This window comes from Eriocheir sinensis, chromosome 36 (assembly GCF_024679095.1).
Source record: "Eriocheir sinensis breed Jianghai 21 chromosome 36, ASM2467909v1, whole genome shotgun sequence".
NCBI classification, from domain to species: domain Eukaryota; kingdom Metazoa; phylum Arthropoda; class Malacostraca; order Decapoda; family Varunidae; genus Eriocheir; species Eriocheir sinensis.
This window is the reverse complement of record NC_066544.1, coordinates 5,567,046-5,577,523: the sequence shown is the minus strand read 5'-3', so window position 1 is coordinate 5,577,523 and position 10,478 is coordinate 5,567,046. Positions and strand designations below refer to the sequence as shown.

The 10,478-nt window shown below is 41.6% G+C and overlaps 1 long non-coding RNA gene across 1 annotated transcript in view; it reads left to right on the top strand.

The window, feature by feature from the left end:
- The window catches only part of LOC127008013 (uncharacterized), an 89,808-nt gene extending 82,758 nt beyond the window's left edge, over positions 1-7,050 (top strand). The window contains exon 3 of the long non-coding RNA XR_007760736.1: positions 6,869-7,050. This is a non-coding gene — a long non-coding RNA (uncharacterized LOC127008013). The remainder of the gene's footprint in view (positions 1-6,868) is intronic.
- The last annotated feature ends 3,428 nt before the right edge of the window (positions 7,051-10,478 follow it).

Sequence of the window (10,478 nt, the reverse complement as noted above, 5' to 3'; positions counted from 1 at the left end):
AAATGGGAAATGATTTAACTCCCGCTTCCATTGTTTATTGCGGCCACTTGCTGATGAGAAGAGAGAGAGAGAGAGAGAGAGAGAGAGAGAGAGAGAGAGAGAGAGAGAGAGAGAGAGAGAGAGAGAGAGAGAGAGCAAGGTCACAAATCCACCTCGACGAAGCCCCAAGAAGCATCCCCCAAAGAAGGAGTGAGAGCTTGGGCCTCATTCCTCACCGCGGCGATGGGAGGAGGAGGAGGAGGAGGCCGCAGGAGAAAGAAAAGGCAACAACAACAACAACAACAACAACAACAACAACAACAATGAAAGTAATAATAACAAGAAAATGAAAATGAAAAAGAGGGGAGATTGGATTGGGGTGGTAGTGGTGATGGTGGTCAAAGAAGTAGAAGAAGAAGAAGAAGAAGAAGAAGAAGAAGAAGAAGAAGAAAGGAAGAAAAAGAAGAATAAAAACAAGAACAAGAATAAGAACAAGAACAAAGAAAGAAGAAAAAATAAAATGAAGATAATTGGATGGAAGAGAAGGAAAGACGGGGCAGGAGGAGGAGGAGGAGGAGGAGGAGGAGGAGGAGGAACACTGCAACATGCCCGCCAAGAAGATGCAGGTAGCAGGAGAGTGTGTTAGGCTCCTGGCTTATAACAAGACCGCCTGCTTTATTGGCCGCGCCGCCGTACGAATCTTTGCCAGACTTAGATAAGGTCAGGAAAGAGAGAAAGGTCCTGCCTCGGCCCTGCATACCTGCCTCCGACACAATGATGGCTGGAGAAAATAAACCCACACCTACGAAAGACGTAAATGAAGACTGAATGGAACAGAAGACGCTGCTTGTTAGATGAAAAAAAATGTTGTTCATATTAAAATCGAGAATAGGAAAGTTTAACGGACACGTATAATTGGATATATGAAAATAGTTTAGTGTTTGTAAATGGCGAGAGTGAAAGGTTTAGCAGGACAGGATGACGCACTGATGGCAGGGAAATGAGAATGTTATATTTAAGAGAGACACGAATTGAAGGCTCCACTGTTAGCAGAATTTTAATAATGTCTTATTAGCAAAAGACATGGCGAAAATTTGACAGGACTGAAGGACACAATGATATCAGGAAAAAACATGAAGATTAAAAAAAAAAAAAAACATTGCTATCAGGAAAAAAGTCATGAGGTAGGTTTAACAAGAACTAAAGAACACACGGATCACAGGTAAAAATAGATGAAGGTTTAACAAGACTGAAGGACACACTGATACCAAGAAAAATAGACATGAGAAGGGTTTAACAATACTACGGCCTTATACTGATAGCAAAAAAAATGGCTATATATATACTGAAGAGATACAGGAGTGGAAAGTTTCTCAGGACAGAAGAACATATTGATGGTAGGAAAAAATAAAAGGGGAAATTATATCTGCGACAGCCAAGGACGGACAAGACGAAAACACAATTTGATAAGAAGAAAACAAATAATGTGTCTACGAATAAAGATTGTGGAAGCTTTTACAGAATAGACAAACTTATGTGATAGAAAATTTTGAGAGAGGATGGAACCTTTAACTGGACAGGAGAAAGGGAAGGTCACCACGCTATAAGACATCATCTCCATTATCTGCCCACCCTATCTTTATATGTGTCAATTAGCGATAAAGTTTTTGCATACATAAAAGACAGTTTCGTAATAGATATAGGAATTATTTACTCGAAACTCATTCACTACGCCTACTTCATACATGTGGAAAGTAAATATATGAGAGATTTCGATGAGAGAGGAGGAGCGAGAGAAAAAGATATGGGAAGAAAACGAGGAAGAGGAGTGGAAGGGAGAGACAGGAGAATTACTTAGTAGAATGCGCATTAATTAAACTACACCTGCTTCATACCTGTGGAAAGTGAGGAAGAGAAACTGAGGTGGGGACGAGGAGGGAGATAAAAAGATGAGGGAAGAAGAAGAGGAGGAAGACGATGAGGAGGAGAGAGGGAGGGTGAGACAGGAGGCGAGATACCCAGTGAAAGACTCATTAAACCATACCTACCTCATACCTGTGGAAATTAAGTAAGTGAGGATACTGAAATTGACGTTGGGAGGGAGGGAGAGAAAAAAAATGTGGGAAGTAAAAAAAAAAGAGACCTAGGGGGGGGGCGGAGACTGGAAGACATATTAAACTACGCCTACTTTTTACCAATGGAAAGTAAGTAAAAGTAAGAGATCGAGGTGGGGAGGGGAGGAGAGGGGGAGAAAAGGATGTGGGGAAGAAGAGGACAAGGAAGAGGAGGGAGAAAGGAGGAGACAGGAGGCGAATCATTAAACTACGTCTACTTAATACCTGCGAGAATAAGTAAGGCCGAAAGATAGAGGAGGGGAGGGAGAGTGATGGAGGGAAAAAGATATGGGAAGCAGAGGACTTGTAGGAAGAGAAGTAGAGGGAGAGGAGGGAGGAAGAAGAGGAGTAGGGGGAGGAGATAAAAGGGGAGACGGGGAGAGAAGGGGGGAAGGAGAGTACGAGAAAGAGAAGGAGGAGGGAACAGAGGGAAAGAAGAGGATGAGGAGGAGAAAGAAGGGACAGGGGGCGAGGAGGATGAGAAGGGGGAAGAAAAGGACTACGAGGAGGAGAAGGAAGAGGAGAGGGAGGAGACATTAGGCGAGGGAGGGAAGGGGAGGCGAGAGGCCGTTAATGAGAAATACTCGCACGCACGGAGAGACGAGGAAGGGAAAAAGATAGCGGCCCCAAAACACGCCTGGTGCATAGCCGCTGAGGTGGAGGAGGAGGAAGGTAACAAGAGGACGCTTGATGAGGGAGGCTGAGGTTTTTTTTTTTGTGTGTGTGTGTGTTCGTGTGTGTGTCAAGAGTCTCATTATTAGGTTTGTGCTCCTATTGTTATCTTTTTTTTTTAAGGGCGTTTGTGATTTGTATGCTTTATTTGTTATTATTATTGGTGTGTTTTCTTCCATGGCGAATTATTGTTTTTTGTGTCGATGTATTTTCCCAAGACGAATTATTGTGTTTTCTCGCTGTTTTGTTACTTCGTGTGTGGGGGAGATGCTGTTTTTTTTTCTTTTTTGTCTTAGTTGTATCTTAATGTAGGGTGTTATTGTTATTATTGTCATTATTAAACATAGAGCAAAAGGTAGAGGCGAAAGAATAAAAAGTTTAAAACAATGGCATACTTAAAACATTGTGAATACAAGATTAAGAAAATAAAATGGAAGAGAAAAAAAATTAATTAAACACCGAGGAATAAGAAGAGCCGGGAGAGTACAGACACTATAGCTTACAAGGTCTCTGAGCTCGACAACCCCCCACCCAAAAAAAATAATAGTGATAAAGAAAATAAAGTAGAGGATAGACAGAGAATAAACGAGAAAGGAGACAAAATAGATTACATTTTCTATAACCTCGACATACCTAAAACAAAAAAACAGAATAAGAAAATAATGATAAAGAAAATAAAGTAGAGGATAGACAGAGAATAAACGAGAAAGGAAACAAAATAGATTACATTTTCTATAACCTCGACATACCTAAAACAAAAACAAAAATAATGATAAAGAAAGTAAAGTAGAGGATAGACAGAGAATAAACGACAAAGGAAACAAAATAGATTACATTTTCTCTAATCTCGACATACCTAAAAAAAAAAAACAGAATAAGAAAATAACGACAAACGAAATAAAATAGAAGATAGACAGAAAATCAACGATAAAAGTAAACAAACCAGCAAACAAACAATCAACATAAACAAGATCCAACAAACGGTGAGGATCAAGCAACAGAAAATCAGTGTGTTTGTCTTGTTTTGCCTCACCCTTTTTTTGCTCGGTTTTGTGCTCGTTCTAATTTGTGGGCGTTAGTTTAGGTTATCGTCGTGTTTTTTGCCGCCCGTCTGCTGCTCGGGTGGCGGGTTGGCATCACTGAATGACACTGATCTTGATGGTGCCAAGTTCTCAATTCTGTTTATCACTTGGGTATTATTGCCTCCCGCCTCCTCCTCCTCCTCCTCCTCCTCCTCCTCTTGTATGCTGCTGCTGCTCCTCCTCCTACTCCTCTGGCTCCTACTCCTCCTCTTCTTCATTCTCTTCAGCCTCCTCCTCCTCCTCCTCCTCCTCCTCCTCCTCCTCGTCCTCGTCCTCTTCCTCCCACTGTTGCTGCTCCTCCTACTCCTCCTCCTGGCTCCTGCTTCTTCTCTTCATCCTCCTCCGCCTGATCTTGCTCCTCCTCCTCCTCCTCCTCCTGTTCCTCCTTGTCTTTCTCTGCCTCCTTCTCCTCCTCTTTTTTCCTCCTCCTCCTCTGCCTGCTTCTGTAACTGTTCCTCCTTCTGCTTCTCTGTTCTTCCTTATTTCTTTCGCTACCTCATTTCTCTTCCTCCGCTGTTTCAAGTTTCTGTTCCTCCTCCTCCTTCTCCTCTTCTACCGCCTCATTTTCTTCGTCTTCCTCGTTATCCTCGTCCTCTCTACCCCCTACTTCTATTTTCCTTTTCCTCTTCCTCCTCTTCGTCCGTCTCTTCATCATCACCATCATCATCATCATCACCATCATCAGTCAGTCAGTCAGTACCCAAACAAATCCATCAGACTCTCGCCGGACCACGCTTGCTCCCACGCTGCGCCCGCCACGTGGTCTTCCTGGGGGGTCTGGGGGGATGGGGGGGCTGTTCGGGACTGGGGGAGGCTTGGGAGGGGCGCTGGAGGTAGGAGGGAGGGTAGGGAGGCTAAGGATATCAAGGGAGGGCGGGGGTAAGTGAGGTATACCAGAAAGATGCTTGCAAAGAAAAAATGAAAAATGGTATATCAGTAGGAGAGGGGTGTGTGAGGAGCGTCGGTGTCTGGGAGGCGGGTTGAGGCGTGACTAAGAGGAGGTGTGATGGGGGTGATGGATATGGGATGATAGTGGTGAGGGGGAACTGGGCCTTCATATAAGAGTCGGGATGTGAGAATGAGGGTGGCAAGCAGCGATAGAGTGACTGGGTGAGTGAGTCTTGTGGTGTTCTGGATGTAACGGTGGAAGAGTTTATAGTAATAGAGCCTCATATTAGAAAGGAATTTAGGGAAGGTGCTGTAAACTAGAACGAGGGATGAACAAGGAATGGTTAGGGAGGTCGAGTGTTTTAGCGTCCTGCATGGATAAGATGTGTAGCAATGAGAGGTGAATTGGCTCTTGATATTAAAAGGGGAGGTGAGGGAATGTGACAGAACCACTAAAACAAGAATGGAAAGAAAGAAAATGGGATGTGAACGGATTCTTCTTTTAAGGGACTGAAGAGTGAGAGAAGGGTAAGAGATGACAGGAGAAGCATAAGGCAAAGGGGAGAGGTTACCATTTGAAGGGAGGTGAGGGAAGGGAGATGGAGCACAAAAACGAGGATGGAAAGGAAGAAAATGGTGGGTGACTGGATTCTTTTAAGGGGTTGAGGAGCAGGAGAGAGGGGAAAGAGAACAAGAACATAAGAACATAAGAACGTAGGAGTCTGCAAGAGGGCGCTAGGCCTGTACAAGGCAGCTCCTTTGAACCTAAGCTCCTGTGAATCTAACCCCACCTAATATCGCTGTCCATGAATTTATCTAATCTATTTTTGAATGTGACAATCGTATTGGCAATCACCACATGACTGCTCAACCTATTCCACTCATTTATCACTTAGGTAGGAAAACAATTTTTGCCTATGTCCCTGTTGAATCTGAATCAGTTTAAACCCATTACTACGTGTCCTACCCGGTTCTTTTACCAACAGAACCGTATGAATATCCCCCTTATTAAAGCCCTTCATCCATATATGAGATAAAGGTAGAGTAGTATAGGGTACTTTTAGGAGCTCAGGAGTGGGAGAGGGGGAACAAAGAACTAGGGAAGTTAAGATGAGGGGAGACAATGCCGTAGAGGAGAGAAGACTAAGGAAGAGAAACTAAATATGAAAGGCTACGAAATGATAAAGAACGGTGGCTGAAGAAGAGATGACTAAGAAAAGGGAAGGTAAGGGAGGTAAGGAGCGACTGGAGGAGAACAAGTAAGTCAGGAACAGGACTGGGGGAAGGGAGGAAAAGGGGAAGGGACAGCTAGAAGAAAGTACAGGTGATGGGGAAGAAATATTAGATAGGGAAAAGAAAGTTAAGAAGAAAAGGATGCTACTAGAGGAGGAAACAGGAGTAGGAAAATAGAGGAAAGAAGACATGACTAAGGAAAGAAAAGCTAAGGGCGAAAAGGGGCGACTAAAATAGAAAAAAAGTAGGCAAAGAAGAGATAAGCAGGGGAAGAGAAGAAAGGGAGTGGCTACTAAATGAAGAAGAAAGGAAGATGAAGAAAAAGCAGCTGGAGAAGAAAGGACAGGATTGAGTAGAAGCAGGAAGTGAGGAAAGGGCGGACGCAAGAGGAGGGGAAAGGTAAGGAAGGGGAGGGAGAGGGGGAGGGGCAGAACTGTGACCGGTTTAGTAGTGGGGAGAAGAGTTCGGGGCGGGGGAAGGGGTTGTTGGGCACCCCCCCCCCCCCCTTTGCCTGTCTCAAGTCACTTTCCCCTTTCCTCTTGACTTGTTTACGGCCTCTTGCTTTCCTCTTACCTCACTCAGCTCGTTCGCTTATCAATAGTTATTTCATGATGAGATATTTTGATCGTATTTTCACCGTAAGCTTATTTGTGTGTTGGGTTCATTATTCTCACCGTTTGCTTTATTCATTGATGCTTGTTTTGGCTCATTATTTTCACCGTTACTTTATTTGGTCTCGCTTCTACGTTATTTATTGTTGATTATCTTTTTCGTATGTATTAAATGTGAATTATAAACATTCAAAAATTATTATAGAAGTTGATTACCTGATTTCTCTCTCTCTCTCTCTCTCTCATTAAGTTGTCATGCCCTTACCTTAAAATACCTTTTGTCCCTCAGAGCCTGCCCCGTCCCGTTCCTTCCCAGCACGCCTCCGCCCCTTGCCCCTCCGCCCCGCCCCGCCCCGCCTGCAGCCTGCCACACACCCCTACCACACCCCTGCCACCTCCCCAGCTTCTCCCCTTGCCCCAGAGAGGTAATCTTCCCCTCACACCGCCACGACCCACCATTATGCTCCCAAATTACAGGTGAGCTCCAGGTAACGCTTGCTATCAGTCGATATTTCTTATTTTTTCTTCCATTTCCTGAGGTTTACTGAGTATTTAATTTTTGTTTTTGTTTTTTTGCTTCTCTCTCGATTTTGCATCCACTCATTTCCCTTGCATCACTACGTGTGTGTGTGTGTGTGTGTGTGTGTACGTCTTTATATCATTGTGTCTATTTTTTTAATTGCTGCTCCTATTTCCGTGTAGGTCTCTTACTGCGTGTTTATTCTATATTTGTTAACCCAGTAAGATTGTCTGCTGTTTATTTTTTTATTCTCTCTCTCCGGTCCTTCTCTACAAATATCATTCCTCTGCTTTCCTGTTTGAATCTTTAACTAAAGTTGCTTTTTTCTGCTACTGCTGCTACTACTACTTATTCTGTCATTACTACTACTTTTACTATTACTACTACTACTACTACTACTACTACTACTACTACTACTACTACTACTGCTACTACTACTACTGCTACTTCTTCTACTGCTATTACTACTACTACTAAAACTACTACTTTTGCCTCTCTTACTACTCTTATTAATCAAATGGTAGTAGTAGTAGAAGTAATAGTAGTAGTAGTAGTAATAGTAGTAGTAGTAGTGGTAATGGTAGGGGGATGTAGATTGAAGGTGTCGATTCTATTGTTCTTGCGATATCCGAACCTGATCTTCTTTTTACGTCTTTCTTTCGCTTCACTTACTTGTAATTTTGCGCTCCATTTGTCGCCTATTTTTAGACTTCCATGATGTCGACCGTTTACTTCCAAATCGTCGCCTCGTCTCACATTCTCACCTTCAGCTCGTAGTGTTTTGGCGCCTCGTCCTGCCTCAAGGTGCTGCTGGTTGCCTCACCGCTTCGTCCTCCTTAATCTTATCGTAATGTTCAAGCCGTCTCTCCCATTCATGTTCTCTCGGCTCGTCTTTCGTTCAGTCTGAGTTCTTTTTAATTCGCCTGTCGATTCCTTTTTGTTTCTAGCGTTATACCTGAGTTGTGTTATTCTTGTGTCCTCTCAACCTTCACCTTCAGAGAATTTTCCTTTCATTTCAATTTTGCTATTTTTTCGTATACTTATAATTTTCGTGCCCTTGACTAGACTTATCTGTATTTTTTTTTTCATTCTTTTATCTTCATGCTATTTAATATTTTTGTTCGCTTCGCACGACTTTTATCAGCAATCTTTTGTTCATCTTTTCCTAACAAGAAAATTATATCCGCTAACCATCGAGAGTAATGTTCTAATCTAATTTTTCACTTTATTCATGTATTTCTGATCAGATATTTTTTGTTTCGCTTATATCCTTTTTTTATATATATGAATGACATATTTCAATCAACTTTTTTCTCCGCATTCTATTTTTTTCACTTTTCACTTCGTCAATATTTTTTCAGAGTTTTTGTCGTTTAGTTCTATTCTTATCTGCCAGTATTATTGTTCTTTTTCTCTTCACTAGCTAACTCATTTTGTAGGCAACGTTTTTTTTCCGTTCCATTCTTCTATTCTTTATCTACGAGGTTTTTTTTTTTCCTTTTTCTCTCAGTAATTTTTCTAAGCAACTTTATTTCGTTTTTTTTATATGTATGTTGTATTCTTTATATGCATTTTTTTTCGTTCTCGCCTCGTTACTCTTTTTTCCTAGGCAACCTATTATTCGTATTTTATTCATTTTAGATTTTTATTCGTTTTCACCTCGTTGATCATTTTCTAGACAAGTGTTTATTCGTTTCATTCTTCTATTCTTTATCCCCGAATCCTTATTGTTATTAAAGCACCGATACTTTTTTCTACTCTTCTAGTCAACTTTTTTCCTTATTCGTCTCATTCTTGTATTCTTTATCTGCGATTTTTTTTTCTTTATCGTTACACCACTCTTTTTGTCGTCAACTTTCACTCGTTTTATTTGTTTCATTCCTTTTTATTTTCTTCTTTATCTGCGAGCACGTCTTTTTTCCTTCGATAACTTTCCACCCACACGTTCTCGTCCTCGTCCGCGTCCATTCATCGCCGCCGCCCGAACACCGTCGAGCTGCCGAGGCGCCGATGATGCAGCGGCAATTGTATGTTATTACCTGTTCCTCGCCTCGGCCAGGTAACCAAGCCGCCAGCACACACCTTGATTACATCTCTCTCTCTCTCTCTCTCTCTCTCTCTCTTTCATTTTTTGGCCCTTTCTTGAAGATTTTATGTTCTCTCTCTCTCTCTCTCTCTCTCTCTCTCTCTCTCTCTCTCTCTCTCTCCCCCCTCACCCCCATCTCCATATCGTATTACGCGCACTCTTTCACAAGTCCGCCGCTCCGTATATGTTCCTGGTCGGCCAGAATCTGAGCCGAGGTGGACGCCGGACCGAAATCTCCCGGAATCGTAACTTAAACCTGACACCCTTTTCCCCCTTTCTCCCTTACTGGCCGACCTTGAGGTGTAGATAGAGGCAGAGGCAGAGACGGGTAGAGAGAGGTAAAGAGACGGGTAGAGAGAGGTAAAGAGACTGGTAGAGAGAGAGAGAGAGAGAGAGAGAGAGAGAGAGAGAGAGAGAGAGAGAGAGAGAGAGAGAGAGAGAGAGAGAGAGAGAGAGAGAGAGAGAGAGAGTAGTGAAAAAGGAAAGAAAGAAAGAAAAAATAATGATTAAAGGAAAGAAAGAACGAAAGGAAAATAAAAAGAAAAAGGAAGAAAGAAAGAAAGGGAGAAAGATTGAAAGAAAGAAAGATCTGAAAGTAGGAAACGAAGGGGAAGGTAAAAGTAAGTAAAAGAAGGACAAACAGGACACACGTGATAAATATTTGTAAAGAATGTAAAAATCGGTCGTAAATACACCCAAAAAAGTGAAGAGAGAAAAGTGAAAGAAAGAAAGGAAGTAAAGATTAAAAAAAAGTAAATGAAGGAGAAATAAGAAAGACAAAATGTAAAATGAAGGGAAGAATATAGAAATTAAGTGAAAAAAGTGTGAAAAAAGTTGAGAGTTACAGTTCGGAAGGAGGAAAGGAAGTGGAGAGTAAAAGTAAGTAAAAGAAGGAGAAACAAAAGACAAGGATATGAAACGAAGTAAAAAAAATAAGGAATAAAAGAAAATCGGTCGAGAGCACATGCAGAAGAAGGAGAACTTTGAGGTCTAGGAAAGGAAGAGAAAAATGAAAATGTGTAAAAGAGGAAAAAACAGAAGACAAAAAGATTAAATTGAGGTAAAGTAAAAAAAAAAACGCAAAAACAGTGAAGATGGAAAATTGAAAGGGGGAAAAGAAGTCGAGGTATAACATAAATAAATAAAGGAAAAACAGAAAAGCGAAGGATGAGTAAAATGAAGTAAAGAAAAAAAAGACCGAAAACACAAGCCAAAAAAAAAGACAAGGAAAACACTGAAAGCAGGAAAGGAAATGGAGATTAAAAAGAAAATAAAAGAAAGAAGAAACAGAAA